The sequence below is a fragment of the Falco peregrinus genome, chromosome 2, assembly GCF_023634155.1.
Source record: "Falco peregrinus isolate bFalPer1 chromosome 2, bFalPer1.pri, whole genome shotgun sequence".
In the NCBI taxonomy this organism is placed as follows: domain Eukaryota; kingdom Metazoa; phylum Chordata; class Aves; order Falconiformes; family Falconidae; genus Falco; species Falco peregrinus.
In genome coordinates, this window is record NC_073722.1 from 44023359 (window position 1) to 44039629 (window position 16271).

Genomic DNA, 16271 nt, shown 5'->3' on the forward strand with positions numbered 1-16271 from the left:
GCTGACGCTACCTGAAGCAAAGCTTTACTCTTTGCATCGCACCACTCAGGCTGTGCAACTCTCTGCTTTTGGAGCCAGGAGAGCCAACCCAAAGAAAGCCTCGCTGTGCACCGAGGTCCTGCCCTCCTCTCGCTGGGCAGAACACCAGCATGCTTGAACTTCAGCAAGACCCCTACAAGGAGAGCTTAGTTTGGAAGAGGACCTGTGGGCTTGCTTTATCTCAGCTTCCTCAAGCTGATTCAAAAGTCTCCTTAGTTGAAAAAGCAGCTTGCATGATGATGTTTGCCTGAGTTCCTGGTGCTCCCGAAGCTGTGAGCTGCCCAGTTCAGTCTCTGTAGTGCAGGTTTTGCTCTTGTACATTTGCAGAGATTTAGCTACAAGTCAACTCCCCAAACACAAGCCTTGAACGCGCATTTCCCAAAGCTTCATCCTGGGGAACAGGTCCCTTTGATGGGTCATCAGATCTTAGGCCATCAGACTTTTTTTCTAATTTATTGCAGAATATTAAAAGGTATATGAAGATGATTTTTCTGATAATTGGATTTTTTATTTTTTTTTAGAGTTCACGTTGCACAGAGCAGTAATGGAGAGTATCATATCCTGTTCCTTTTTTAATGAAAACACAAGATGTCCTCAAGGGCTGCTTTAATTAGAGCAATTCAAGCACTTTCCAGTGAGGTGACTGCTTGGGAAATGCTTCATTAAAAAGAAGCAAATACTTCATTAAAAAGAAGCAAAAATATTATAGAAATAGAGACCCTCCCCACCCACCCAAAAAAAAAACCAAACCAACAAAAAAAACCATAAAAAGAATTATTGGGGAACAGAAAGCAAAACAGAGTTTCTGGTAAAAGAAAAAAACCTGCAACAGTCTAGGGTCTCCCCACTCTGCCCAGTTTGGACCCAGCTGTCCTACCCGCTGCCCCTTTGGATGTTTGACAGGTCTTGGTCTCACATAGTGTCATGTTAAAGCCTTTAATTTTGGTAAAACAAAATGCTATTTTTCTGGCTAGTGCTTGGTATGATGGCCTTAAGGGAACTTTAAATGTTCATTTTCTTTACCAGAGTTCAGAAATACTTAGCTCGAGTCAATTAAGTTTCTAATTAAACATGCATTAGAAAGAGAATTTGCATATGAAATTTCTCCATATTTTTATTAAGAGACACAGAAGTCAGTAAAGTGTGGCAACCCCTATGTTACGACAAATTAAAGCCCAAGAACATTTTTAACCTTTGCTTGTGAATTGCATGACTCACAAAATTGAAGATCTCAGAGCAGAACCCTGCAACTTGATTTCTTTTTCCCAATGTGTTGATTTATGTATTGACCATATTCCCCAGGTTCCTCTGATAGAAAGGCTGTCATTTAAAAAATAAGCAGCATTTCAGTTGTGGGCGCCGTGCTTCTGTGGATTGCAAAGCCAATATATGCAATTCTGCAGCTAGGCTGTTAAAGCAAGAGCGTGTTCAGTAATTGATCTGTGCCAGCATCCTCTGCCACTTGAATGATAATACTTGTTTTAACCAGATTGGTCTCAAAAACTAGAATAAGCCTGGCAAAAAATGCCTGAATAGAACCATAAAAGAAAGGCATGATAAAAGAAAGCGTTACTGTCTCCTCTGTACAACATCTTGAGAGGATCTTTAGACATTTGGTGTCCAGATGAGGTGGCTGATGATGTTGATTTTAAAAAAAGACTTCAGTCTACTTATTGGTTTATGCTTACTCAAAACAAAAAAAAAATCCCATTGCAGTGGGATAGCAGGTTACAGAAAACATTTCTGTTAGGAGGATGAGTCTGAAACCCAGTATTTCATGCTTGATAGTGGGGAAAAGGGAAACTTATTTCTGACTCTTCATAAACTTTATTGCATTTAGTAAGAAAATGAAAAATCCCACTAAAAAGCAAAAATATTTTTAGTTTGGTTGAAAAATAAGCCACATACAGTGAAAACCAACCACTTCTAAAGTGGAGACAGGGTTATTTTATAAGGATAAATTAATCTCAGGTGAAATTGCTTTTCTGTAAGACTGAATCTATGTGAAAGCAATAAAAAGAAAACCCAGTGCTCATATCTTTTCAAAGAAGAAAAATACCCTTTCTAAACTCCTTAGGTGGAGGTACCTAGGAGTGCTTCTTCACTGGCTTCTGGTGTAACATAAAATAACAAAAATATGTTACCACAGCAATGTGAGAATTCATTGCAGAGGCAGAAGTGGCTCATCAGAGGTAAGGAATTAGCAAGAGACAATGCTCACCCAAAACATGCTGCCAGGTTACCCAGGCAAGCCCGTGAGCTTCCATCAGTGCAGACTAGAAAATGTATTGATTGGCTTTAAGTGTAAGATTAAACAAGCAGCAATTCTCTGTGTATAATTTATAGGTTACTAGCAACAATGTCCCACTTGGCTATTCCTTCTGTGTGGCAGCACTCTCCAGACTATCAAGCTGCAACAATGTCTTTTACCATCTCGTGTCAGCATACTCTTCATGCCAGTCCCTCTGCTGCCTTCCTCTTATCCAGGGCATGCATTCTGTCTCTCTTGCTTCTTCCTCTCTCTCCTCTTCTTCCTCGGCTGCTCTCTCTTCATTGGCTCCCTTAACAGAACCAGCCACACCTGCACCTTGTCTACATCGGCCAACCCGCTGCCACTGAAACCAGCCCCCAGCTGTATATTATCAATGCTAATTAACCCAGCTTCATTCCACTACACTTCTGCAGTGGCATCCTTCTCCCACAACTCACCCTCATCTCTATCAAGGATAAATGTGGTATAAAAAAGCTGTGGCTGGAATCAATCTATATTTTTAATTTCAAACTCTGACACATGAAAACCAGCCTGTTTTGACTGTGTGGTGCTTGGATTTTAACTTTACCTTCCCAGTTCTGTGTTTAAGCAAAAAAAAAGCCTGCTTTGTAAAGATTTAATTTCCTGTTCAGCATTCTTTATCTCTTTAGATGGGGCCTATTGGTTGGCAAAACCACTGGGAAATGGGAAACCCAAAGACTTATTTTTTCTAAACTGAGAAACAAATGTTTTAATTTTTTTATCCAATAGTAGGTAGAAACTAGTTTTGGTGAACAGAGGAACAGAGTAAGCTTTTTCAGATGCTCTTCCACAGCTATCTGAGTGTCATCTCCTCCCAGCCACAGCTCTTACCACCAGATCCCCACATAAGGAGGCATTCCTGGCTAAGCCTCATGGAAAAGGCCATGAACAGCAGGAGACGTTTTTTTCTTTCCTCCTCAAAGTGGGGGAAGTTGCCTGATTTCCCAGAGAAGGGTTGGGCTCAACATCACTCCATGGTTATGTCCAGCAGCTTCCCATTCCCAGCTGTTTCTGGATCACATTTCCCACATGCCCAGGTCTCCCTTTGCATCACAGTGGGTTTAAAGGCACCAAACTCAGACAGAAGAGTGCCTGAAAGAGGATAACAGCACTGTGAGATGAATGCTCTGAGTGTTCCTGGGCACCCTTGCTGAAAAGCACCTTGTTACCATACTCAGCAATTTTCCAGTGTTCTGCAAGCACCTGGACCCACGGACCCGCAGGTCCCTGCCAGCCATGATGAGTGATGGGAACTCGGTGTGAACAGGAACCGCACCAAAGCAGAAGGGTTTGGAGAGCATCCCCCATCCCAGCCTGGCTCCCCAGACTCTCCCTTCTCAGCAGGTGTATAAGGTGAAGTCCTGCTTGAAAGGTTTGAGCATCAGTTCCAAATGATAACCCAAACATGAATTGGATTAGACCACCACTGAAAAACTATTAGGATCCTCTTTCTTTGTTAGATGATGAGCTCCCTAAAGACCCTTCCTACTAAAAGCACAGGGACACACGGGCTTCCAGTGCTGCCTAGGTACAGCTTTCAAAGCCATACATTTGGGCTTGTGTACTTAAGTCCCTTTATGGCACAGCCATCGACCTCTAAGTCATTGGGACTCTTTGGGAAGTGACTCGCATTTCAAAAACACATTTTCAATGTTGAAAAAAAAAAAAGTCAGAAGTTTAGTTTTCCTTTTTGCCTACAGGAATCCTTTAGCAAGTGCATCAGACAGTGTCTGCCAAGCCTGGTCAGCTGGGATGTCAGGTGGGGATGAACAAATATGGGGGAGGAATTTTCTGGAGTCTGCAGGGCTCCTGTAGGCACTCAGAGATCTGTTCATGAAAACAACACAGAGCTCCACAGTAGGACTGACCTACAGCTTTCTGAGCCCTCCCACAGAGGAATACCCGCTCCTCTGTGTCCTCTGTGGCATGTTCAGTCTGCTTGTGGCATAGACTATGGTGCCCTATACAGCGCATCCTATGGGCAGCCTTGCAAGCAATGGCCAAAGTGCTCACTGCAGCTTGGAAATACCTAGAGGAAAACAAGCCATGAGTCTGAACAGGGATGCATCAAGGATTTAAACCTACTTACAGCACTCTTTCCTGTTCTGTTCTTGAGACTCCTGATATAAGCCAAAGGCCCCAGTGAGATCTATGGCTGTACTGGTTTTCAGACTCTGCTCCATGAGACTCTGACTGGTGATCTGCTGCTGTCTTTCCAAATTCCAGTTTACAGTTCCAAAAAACTGTATCACTGCTACAGTACGATCATTTGAACGCAAAACCCCACAGCGATGACACACACCTGTGTTAGTAGTCATCAGTGGTCCGCACTTGGGAGCAAGTTCTTCTGCAGTAAAAAAAAAAAAAAAAAAAGTCTGAGGCTAAAGGTCAGAAAAAGGCTGAAGATAATCTAGTCTGAGCTGTGCTGAAGTTTCCAGCTCAGTGTCAGACCACACCAATTCTCTTGTTATTCATTGCTCACAAAACAAACCAAAACGCCAGGAGCTTAATATTTTATTCACAACATGAAAAGCTGAGGTTTCATCTTGCCCTTGGCACAATAGACTGACTGAAGCAAGTGCCTACCCCACCTTATTATTGCAAAATGCCCACTAACCCATAATAGGCTTCAGCAGTGTACGGGTGCTGTATTTCTGGCCACAGAATGGGAAGGAAAAATGCAGATTTTTCATTAGTTGCCAGTGGAGATTTATAGTCAGTTGGTTACTATCTCTGAGCTTTCTTCACAGGAAAAGCGATTTTAGTTGTCACTGTGTGTTGCGCTGTATGGCCAAGCCTGGCAATGCAATTAGTGCTAACCTGGAGGTGAAGGGCACGCAGGGACTACCACAATGCTTCTGGCACTAATGGATATTACCACTTACCATTTGTGATCTGGCAGTTAAACATGCTTCCCTCTCAGCTGCGTCAGATATGTAACCATCCGTTTTCAGCTCTCTGCAATCGTTGCTGCCGGAAAAACTACACGATGACAGCACCTGACACAAGCTAGAAGAGTTGAATGTTGATTGTTGTTGCACATCTCAATAAATATCTTTACAGTGTCACAAGATGAGCAAAGGTTGGCCCTCAGTAAGTGGTGCTGTATGGAGGACGGTGTGCAGCCGGGGAATATCCAAGTAGGGCATTAAAACTTGAACTCGCAAAGCTGATGATTGCTGCAGCTTGCCTGGGTGCTTAACATGACAATAAAAGACTTGTGTGAATGAATGGTTCATGATAGATAAATGGCAGATGGCAACTGGGTGCGGGAGGTACAGTATGATGCACAAGGGACTGATTAAGAGGAGCTGTAACTTGGACACTTCGGATGCCAGACATCTGGAGCAAGGGGTGAGCGTGCTACATTTCCTGCAAATACAGTACTGTGCATACAATTAGGTCGAGACACACACATATTTATAGATACATTCACAGAGATGTATACAGACACAGGGCTAAAGAAGAAATGGTCAAGACCAAACTCTGGCCACAAGACTGAGCAGCCATAGCTGACTTTCATCCACACTATTTGAGGCTAGTCCTCTATAGCAGGGTTGTCTTGGAGAGCTGTGGAGTAAGCCAATACAGCTGTGTGGACCACAGTGGTCCAGTGCTTCAGCTGATTTCCCTGGCCCACTCATTTAGCAGCATAGATGTGCCTTCAGGATTCCTTTTAAACCCGTTCTCCATGGTTTGTTTAAATGTGGAAATAAACAAAAAACCAAGTTTTCAATGTCATCCCCCAGATAAGACTATTAATTATTCATATTGGTCAAGGTTTTGAGTGATCAAGGGACAGAGGACAGGATTCTTGCCATCTCCAAGGGGAAGAAAAACTGGTACTTGAATAGGAAAACATCATTTACAGGATGTGCAGCAACCGTGGAAAATGTGAATCCAGAAGCAGCTTTATAAGGGAATGACTCAGATATTGGTCATCCCCAGAAGAGTGGTCAAAACAGTCGGGAATACAGTGATGGGAAAGCACCTGCATTGCAGAGCTGAGGTGACTCAGACGGAGCATTTCATCTCCAGCCTCTGAGATTTCTGTCCTGTCGCACAAGCCCCATCCCCAGGAGCATCCCCGTCCATCCACTCCCCAACCCAGCCAGTCCTTCCCTCCCCAGCAGGTGCAGGCATGGGAGTCTGGGGCTCACACTGAGGTACTTTCCTTCTCCTTCCCAGAGGTGAAATTTGGGGGGAAGGGAGGGTCCCACTCAATGCAGTGTTCCTTCAGAGTGAAAAACCGCTTGGGCCACAAAGCCATTTAAAAAGCCAGGTGGGTTTCACCCAGCACCATGTGCTGGCATGGTTAGGATGAGGGTGACTGTAAGGGCAGCTGACTCTGCCCTGGAAAAGGTGGGTGATCAAATTAGGTCAAAAACCCTCTGAAGGGGGTGTTTGTAGCTTTAGGGGCTCTTTTTGAGCCAGAACCACTATTTTTAAGTGCCCCATCACATATAGTACCCAGCACCAGTCTGTGCAGCATGATCATGTAAACTAACCTAACTCAGCACCAGTGCCTTGCAAAGCTAGCATGAGGCAGAGTTAGCCTAAAACCTGCAGGCTGGGACTAGTAACAGCAATATTGGTTTTACTGGTTTTATGGCAGGGAGCTGTAACCGCTGCAGGCACCAGGGCAAGGAAGGGCGATGGGGAGGGTGAGCTCATTCAGCCATGGGACTGCAAGCAAAGAGCCATGGCAGGGGCTCCTCTTACTAATTTTTATTCAACTGCTATAAAGGCTAAGCCTCTTGAAATAAACAGATACTTTTCCAGGGAATTCAATAGCCTTTGGATGCAGCTTTCAGGGTACACGAGCCCAAGTTCTCAGCAAGAATGCACAAGGGTGATCATGCCAGAATGAGAAAGGTAATCTGATTTTGGGAGATTCTCCGTCACCTGTGGCGCAATGCGGCTGATCTGGCCCTCCAGGTAAATGAGTTTTTTTGCTAGAATGTGTCACAGCTGAATTGAAGAGGGTGTAGGTAATTATACACAGTAGCAAATCACAGCCTGTATCTGCTCTTCTACATGAGACTCAAGACAGCTTGATTGACATAAACCACTGAAGTGCTTGTTTTCACTTTTCATATTTATTTATGTCTTTTATATGCACATTCCAGGGGTAAATACAGTGACATTTTGTACTGTGAACTGAGATTGAAAGCGCCAGCAGCTGGCATAGCCAGGCTGGAAGAGTCTCACAGGTTGATTAGAGCAGGAGCTTTCTGATGTGACTGTTTGCCCTGCTGACCTATTTAATTAACTGTCTCATTATCAGCAAACCAGCCAGGAGCCATGTATCATTTGTGGGAATATCTTCTCCAGATATGCAGCCTATGGAGAAATAAAATCTGTTGCTTTGGCATCTCATTTTACTGCTGATATATACAGCTGTATGTCTCCAGCTGGCCACGGAAGGATGAGAATTAAATTTGCAAATCTTATAGCACATTTCCATTTGACAATGTTAAAAGAAAAAAAAGGAGATGTTTCATATAGGCTTAGTTCCACGTAAGATTGTCTCCTCCTTAGGAGGACAGACCTGGCTGGATGGAACCACCATTCACTGGGAGTGTGACAGTGCTTAGGTATTACAAAAACCATGTGGTCCCCAAGTACCTGAGATGTGTCCTCTGCACCAGTATGACCTGCAAGGTAAAGGGAAGGCTCAGGCCACGCACAGGACAACTTTCCCAAGGTCCAGTGACTGAGAAGCTAAAGAGGAAAGTAAAACATTGGGGTCAGCTCAACCTTTGGTTGAAACATTTCATTTTGATCTCACTAAAGGAGAACTGAAAAATATGGGCAAAATCAAAGCATTAGTATTACACAATATGTTCTTTCCATTTAAAAAAAAAAAACAGTGGAAAATTCCAACAGCTTTACCAATGTGGCTTATATCTGCTGGAGGCAAATCCAGCAAGAAATGTGCCAGCTGACCATGCAGTGTGCAGGAGTGCCAAGCCCAAGAGCAGGCATGCCTGTTTTCTTCCAAAAGAGGGAGAACTGAGGCAAGCATATGGTACCTGCCCCTGAGCTGAGCGCAGGCCAAGCATGTAGAGGACTTGTCATCATCATGTAGTCGTTTACAACTGCAAATTCATTTTTATCTTGTGGCAGCATCGGGGAGATCTGTATACCATAAATGGAATCATTACATCTCAGTAATACATTCTCTTTCATTTCCTACTGGATGATTCATGTAGTTTTTAACCAAGCCAAAGAACCTCTCTTCATTTAAGCACGATCAAATAAAGGCAGTGAAGACCACTTCAGTGCTTATGAGTTTCTATGAAGGTAGCGTCCCACACTTCAGCCCAGCAGACGTGGTCCCAAACACTAACAGAACCTGAGCTGCCACACAGAAACAACACGGAAACAGGCATGAGGCCAGGCAAGCCTGGTTGGAAAGCAAAATACTTGATTTTAGGAAAACCGGGAGGAGTGGTCGGCAGTTGCTTTTGTTCTCAACTGCCAAGCTATCGGTTACTTCACAATAAGCCTTTCTCGCTTCTCTCTCTTTCTCTCTATCTCTTTTCAAATCTGCCCTTAGCCCATGAAAGTTTCATTAAAACTATACTACTCCCAAAACTTTGTTTAATCATCATCCCTTGACAAAAATCATAGTTTGGTGAAATATGTTAATTGACAGATTCTTTCCTTCTGCTTATGATTTCTGCTCAGGTTGGTGGCTGAGCCATGGGCAGGACTTACCAGAGGAGATCTGGCTGCAGCAGATGGTGGTTTTGATCTTTAAGTCTTGCTCCTTCAGCCCCCTCTGAAGAAGGGCATTTCTCACCCTCTCCATCACCGCTATATTATAAAACATTACATGAAAAACCTGTTCCAACAAAACTCGTAAACACACAATCGCTTTAAGCACATGGTTAGTTGTCTTGTGATGAAGAGATCAGAGATGCTGCACTGATGGAGTCCTCTTCAGGGAATCACTGCTCCACGGTGATCCATGGGAACTCTGCTTTTCAGCCCACCGAAGTGGTGTGACTACAGATGTGTTCAGAGCTGTTCTGCTCTAACATAAGCACCTAACAGGGTAGTGGGACTATTTATAAGGATTAATGTTAAGCACATGCTGAATTATTTATTGCATCATTGCGGGCTGGGTGGTAGCCATGGGAAGAATTTTTTTCAAAACAGAAGGAAAAGTCAATTGCTCTGTGATGGGGCTAAGGATCAGCCCTTGAATGTCCTTGCAGGCTTCCAAGAAATGCTGGTGTTCAGCAAGCAATGCTGTTTGCAGAGCAGTGCAGGTGTCCAAGCGGTGTTCCTGCAGGTGCTTTTCTTTTACAAATTTCACACTATGCTAATGAGATCCCAAGCACCAATGTTTTGACCCTGTTGGGCTAAATTCAGCTTCTAATTACATTTGTACAAATACCTCTGAAAATTTATGCCCGTTCTGTCATAAACCACTAGTTCTTCTTAACCGTGCTCTTCCATGGAAGTTATTGCAGTGGGAATTCTGCCTGTTCCCATGCAAGCTTCAGACAGCATCCAACACATTTGAGGGTTCGATCACTCTTCGGTGAAGTGGGTGTTCTGTAGTGGGGACCAGCATGGCCACAGACATGTTTTAGCCTGTCTTTCAGCACTGTGTAATTCATTAAACTATTCAGCAAGGAGGTTTTACACCTCTAATGTCCAATGAGATAATTTGCAGAGAGATCTAGAAAGCCTCAAAGTAGATAAATAGTCATCATTGGATTGACTTCTGATCATTTTAGAATGAATTCTCCCATAAAGTATGCACCAAGTAAGTTCAGCATTCAGTCTGTTCTTCCATGCTGGGAAATATAAAAGACAAGATTAAAGATGGAAAACATTCATTGCAAATTCACGGTGATGATGAGGGATGAAATCCAGAGCATCCTTTTCCCTGAACAGACGTCTCCATTATACATCCTAAGGATGACATTTATTTAGCCATTTAGCAGGATGAGGCAGTGTGCTATCCTGATGTCACACTCATACACCCGGTGGCTGAATGACTAAACCTGCACAGCCAGGGGTGTTCAGACCACACGTTGCACCTCCAAAATGAGAATTTCCCCTTCCACCCGGGAGATGGCACTAAGGCACTCACACAAAAAGCATCGCTCCAGCCTTACGGAAAACCTGTTTTCCCTGAAGTTGTGTGGGGGGGAGAAAACCTGCACAATTTGCATTCACTGGGTTGTGCACCTTGTGATGGGACCAACTGAGTGTCCTAAAAGGAAACATGTTTCTGACTGATCTGTGGATACTATCACTCGGATTTGAAGTGGATTGTCCTTCTCATGGATCCACTGAGTTTCCCACCAGAGAGAACTGGTGGATCAGAGCAGCCTTCATCCAGGGATGTCCCTCTGTTTCGGACATAGGGCAGCACTGAATGCTTTAAAGAAATATGCCTAGGGTCAACCATAGCAATAGAGAGGCGACAAGGTCCTGGAAAACAACTCCTAACCTCCACTAGCCACAGTCAGCCACAGTTTGACTCATGCCCAGCTTATTTCTCTGCACTGGGTTGTTTATTTTTCCCGTGGACTTTGTTGCTAGTGTAAAACCTGATGCTGTCCATACAAATGTTGCATCCCTTTTTGAATTCTGTTGAGCTCACAGCGGGTGTTACCATGTGCCATGAGCCAGGTGGTCCAGAAAAAGGACGGAAAAGGGATGGTGTTGAGGTAATGCCAGTATTATCTAGAGCTTCTCACCTCTTTTTCACCCCAGCAGTCTTCCATGTTAAGCCTATGTCACTCACATGAAGAAGCTCCATCCACCGAAAAACAGCAGCATCACTGGAGGCACCAGGGAAATAGGGAGGCTGACTCTGCGGCTGCTCCCTTCTGTCATCTGGAAGTATTAGCAGGCAGCTCAGATGTCCCCCATTAATTTTCACAGCAGGGAGTTGGGGGGCGAAAAAAAGCATTAACAGCAAGCACTGCATGTCAGATAACAGGCCAATATTGGGAAGGGGCAATGAGGGCTAGAGAAAATTTTGGGAAGAGAAATGGCAGGAGATGGGGATGCAACAGGCTGGATCCTGGGCATGTGGGCTGCAACATGTGAGTGCAGGTTTTAAGAGCCCTATCTCCAAGTCTGGTCTCCAAAGCTGGAAAGTGCCTGAACAAGCATACTGCCAGAATACCCAGGAAGGACATTTGTCTTCAAAATCAGCAGCTTCCTTCCTTCTCCCTGGCACATGGTTAAGGACCAGGTTAGCAAACCCAGCATCTGTCTGCCTGATTGAATATCCTCATTAGTGTGCCTGACGGGGTGTATCACAACCAGATATTCTGAATCAGGCATTTGTTTCCACCATGGCTGCCCATTTTGATTAGCATTTAGCAATGTGTCTTTCCTAGTGAAGATGCCTTGAAATTACCTTGTATATGTGCCCCAAGCATTCATCTAGACACAGCCCTTGTCAGTGTAACAAACGGTTGTAGCACAGCAATGTCAAAATCAGCTTGAGGAGCCTGTCTCCAGCATGGGGAGGCAGGATAATGATGTCTTTTCAAAAGAGAAGATATTGATGAGGCTATGGGGTTAATTTTAGATGGTGCGAAAGTACACGTCCCATTAAGAACTTCTCTATTCTCATGGTCTCGTTCCCCAAAGAAACCAAACTTTGTCTCCTCCGGAGCCTCTCATACAAGCAAGTATTTTTTCCCTATTTTTGTTAAAGGCATTTTCCTTATTTCTACCCTCCAAATTCTGCAGCCACTAGTCCACTACACTTGGCTACAGTGGAAATAGCCTATACCAACCAAACACTGCACAGGCTGTGATCAGCAGTGTCCCATGCCAGAACTGGGAGAGGGGGCAGCTTTGCAGAATAACTGGACCCTTGTACCTGTTTGGAGCTTGGCCTTGCCAGATGTCGTTTTGCTAAATCCCCCAGCACTTCTCTTCTTGCAGGGAAATGCAGCCATGCACGTGACTTTCCTAAGGTCCTGCAGCAAGATAAATGTTAAATTCACCATGGGAAAGTGGTGGTGGGTTGAAACACCTGCAGAGTATAGAAGCAGGAGAGGTGATTCCCTTTGATCTCAAACTCCTTAGGGCAGGGACAATCGTGCTGCTCTGTCTACACAGTCCCTGTCACCATCGGGTCTAGGTGTGCTTGATATTACTGTAGAATAAGTTATTTGTTGTCATTATTATTATCTTTTGATATTTTGGCTGTATCTCTAACGAATTTCTTGCTTATCCCTGAATGTTGCAAGGATGTCTCATTAAAAGTCATACCTTTCAGGCACTAGGAGAGAGTTCTCTACACGATCTACTCCGGGCTAATTTCGGCATCGATTCAGAAGACCCAAAGTCAGACCACTAAAGCCACTGGGCTGAGCAGAAAGGCTGTGATGGGCACTGCCCGGCCCGGGGACATCAGCCCTTCCCAGGTCTCAGACTGGTGGCTCTGCATTGCCATCTTCAGGCTGGGAGCAGCCTTGCTCCTTCCAGAAATCCTAGACATCTCCCGAACAAACACAGCAAACTCAATTCCAGCTTACCCAGCACTAGTTGAAATTGGCGGCCAAACCCTGGAAAAAGGTGTTAAATACAAAGGAGGGGAGGAAGCTCTGCAAGGCTGGTACTCGGCTGCCCTGGATAACAGGGGTATTTCCCTCCCTGCAAGTGTTTAGAGACTAAAGGCTTTAGAGAGTAAATTGACACAAGCAATGCTGTTTTAACACACACTACTTTTTGCTGTGAGACAAAGTTTGTGGGCAAGTTTTCTTTAAAGTATATAAATTGAAACTGCCTGAGTGATTTTAGCTTTGTAGCCTTCACTGTCCGCAAAAAAGCCTTTTTCTGACAATGATAAAAGCTCAGGTTATTGGGAGGTTTTAATGATAATACGTGTTTAAAAAGGTCTCTGCCAAACATTTCACATTTGATAGACACAGTGGTGGGTTTGGAAGAGAGGAGGTTTCCAGGCTTTCAAGGTCTCTGATGGACAATATCACATAGACAGCTTGGAGGGCTGAGGAGCTGTAATCACAGAACAGCATAGGTAACACATCCTAAAATAAATCAGAAAATCATGGAATAATGTAGGTGTCCTGGCCCAGCAGGGCCAGCTTAGATGGGGTTGCCTCAGACCTTGTCTCGTCACCTCATGAACACCTCCCTAAGATTCCCCCACCTCTGTGGTCTCCAGACAGTGTTTGAACACCCTCATGGTGAAAAATATCCTCCTAGTAAGATCTGGTTGGAAATCACTTTCTAGGAAGCCAGAAAGTCAGAGAAGGGATCTTTGAAGGTCATCTAGTCCAACCTCCTGCAACGAGCAGGGACAAATGCTGCTACTCAGAAGAATATTCCAGCAGCAAAACTCTGCCCATTTTGTCTCGGGTCTCATGATAGTATGCACCAGGTCTCACGACTGTTTATAGTTTTTTCCACTGCCTCAGTCCCTGAAATCCCACCTTTACTCCCAGCTCTCAGTGCAAAATAGGTAATCATCCTGGTACTTACCATGGCCACCTGTAGCACCACTCACTGGGCTGTGTCCATCACAATCACTTTCTCAGAGGACAGCCCTGCAGCAGAGATTTGAGATGACCAGTTCAGCCTCTGCAAGAAGATGCTGTGGCTGTCTTTGTGCTCAGATACCCAGCAGTTCCTGCAGAGAACATGGAGAAGGGGATTAGCAGAAGACTCCTCTTCTAATGTGCATCAGGACAGGGGACCTGCCTCCCCTTCTGCAGCAGTTGACCACCCAGCTGGGAAACTGTGTAGAGCAAATGAAAGCACATGCCGATGGCACTAGAGAGAAGGGGAACAGCCTGTCTCCCATCAGGAGTGGCACAGATGCTGCAACACACATAGCTGCCATTGAGACAAATCTCCCACCTAGATCAACCATTACACAGGCTCAGGCTCCAGCCCACACATCACTCTAGGATCGTAGATCAAAATCGAGACTTCAACACAGAGCTGAAATATATGTGTGTGTTAGGGGGAGGTGGGGGGGTGAGGCAGCAGGGTGGAATTGCCTTTCCGGTGAGAAACGAGAGCTCAGGAGCAGTTTATGCCTGCTTGTTCATAGTGTGCGGATGAGTCACGTTGCAAACAGCTCCTGCCCCGTCTGATTTAAGAGCCCTTTCCCAGGGGAAGCCCAGGCTTGGGAATGTAGAGATGTGCCTCCTGCCCCCAGCCACACAGGGAACTCAGTATCTTCTTTGCCTGGGGATGAGGCTGTCCCAGAAGACTCCCTGCTCCCATCAACCCCATGCAAAACTTCAAGAAAAGGCTGAGCAGGCTTTGAGAAAGGATTTGGCCCTGAGGGAATTCACTTGAGCTTGTTGCATAACATGGACACAGAGAAATATGCTTGAGAAACACTTTCCAATCCCAGCCAGCCCCAAAACCTCCCTGCTTTACTTTTACCCTGTTCCCACTTCCACCAGCTCCCCTCTCCCGCCAGCCCACCTCTCCCTTACTGGCTTAAGTGGTCATCTTCAGCAAAAACATGAGAAAGGCTCTTATTTGCTGTGCAGTATCCAGCATGGACACCTGGCCAGTGCTGGAAATCTGTGTTGTAGGTACTTCTCCAGTCAGGGTCAAAGTAGCCTAGTGAAAGAGAGTCTAAATAAAAGACTTTTTTTGGTCTCTATATCTTGTATCTCACAGTCTGAGTGCTCCCTCTCCTGAGCTCCACTGGCTGTTAATACTTTCAGTGCTCTTGTCTGAGCTACCACAATCGAAGGGTTCGCCAAGGGAACATGCAAGAAGCACTCCTCTGGTGTAGATAAGGTCTTTTAGACAAGATTCTTCAGCCTTTTATGTATGAAGGAAGTCACGCAAGGCAGATCTGGAAATGGTATCTTGTGCTCTTCCCTTCTGGACACTGACTTGTCAGCTGGTGTATATTTTCCCCTACTGTACAGATTTTCTCTGTCATCATGCCAGAGCAATGTGTCTCCACTTTATTTAATCAGAGACTAAACCAGGGAAGAGATCCAGGGTCTACTTAACTCCCAGGTGAGGACCATCACATTTGCTGTGCAATTGTCCCCAGAAATCCCTGTAGGAGCTGGTCTGAAGGGGTGCCATATCCTATCCTATTCTCCAGAGATGCCCCATCTATATGTTAATAGCCTGAATGTGTGTCCCTCTGACTGAGCAGATCTGCTCGCGGAGAAACGTGCTGCCACCTCACAACAAAGCAGGGAGGATGCACAAAGAAGAGCTGCCAATTGAAAACATTTTGGATTTTCTGTGTATTTAAAAAATGACACATTCATGTAATGAGTCATTAGTGAAGTATTTTCGTTGCTTTCATTGATGCTGAGCTTACAGGTATTTCACACGTGCATGACCATGTCAAAGCTGTTCATGCAACCCGAGCAGCCACAGCAGCAGTTCCCGTGCTGTGACATTATTTCCAGGAAGGCCACATCAAGCAGGGCTGTGCTGCATGGGGTGGCCCATACGGAAACTGGGATGAAAGAAATATTATTTACAACACTCCAACCTTTTCTGGAAGATAATTGTTTTTCTCTGTCCTGCTTCTCCCCACTGATGGGCAGATGGTTACAGGGCCTTTGTGGATCCTTCCTGTGTCATTCACCTTCTCTTCACCGTCCCCGGTCTCTGTCTGAATTAAATTAAAAAAATGAAAGCCAGGCTGAGGGCCGTAAGTCACCTGCATGAGGCAGCTGCCACAATCTCCATTAGTAGGTCAGTACCTTCTGCCAAAACAGATAAGCCCAGGATCATGCTCCTGTTCTGCTGAGCATCACGCTGCCTTGCCCAGCACATCTCCTGGATGGATTGCTGGTAGGTGGCCCAGCCCAGGGCCAGCTTCTGCCTGTGCAGCAACATCCCTGAGAGATAGGAGAAGAGGGTGCATTAGTGGGAAGCACCATCAATTACTCACCCAAACTGTCCCTGGGTGGGAACAAGCAAACAGTGA

At 45.1% G+C, this 16271-nt stretch overlaps 1 long non-coding RNA gene across 1 annotated transcript; it reads right to left on the reverse strand.

Annotated features, from left to right (window-relative positions):
• Nucleotides 1-7425: 7425 nt before the first annotated feature.
• LOC114013080 (uncharacterized) lies at nt 7426-16179 on the reverse strand. Its single transcript, XR_003555926.2, has 5 exons — nt 16045-16179; nt 15831-15953; nt 13829-13976; nt 11059-12300; nt 7426-10146 (listed from the first exon to the last, which is right to left on the reverse strand). It is a non-coding gene; the product is annotated as an uncharacterized LOC114013080 (long non-coding RNA).
• Between the last annotated feature and the right edge of the window lie 92 nt (nt 16180-16271).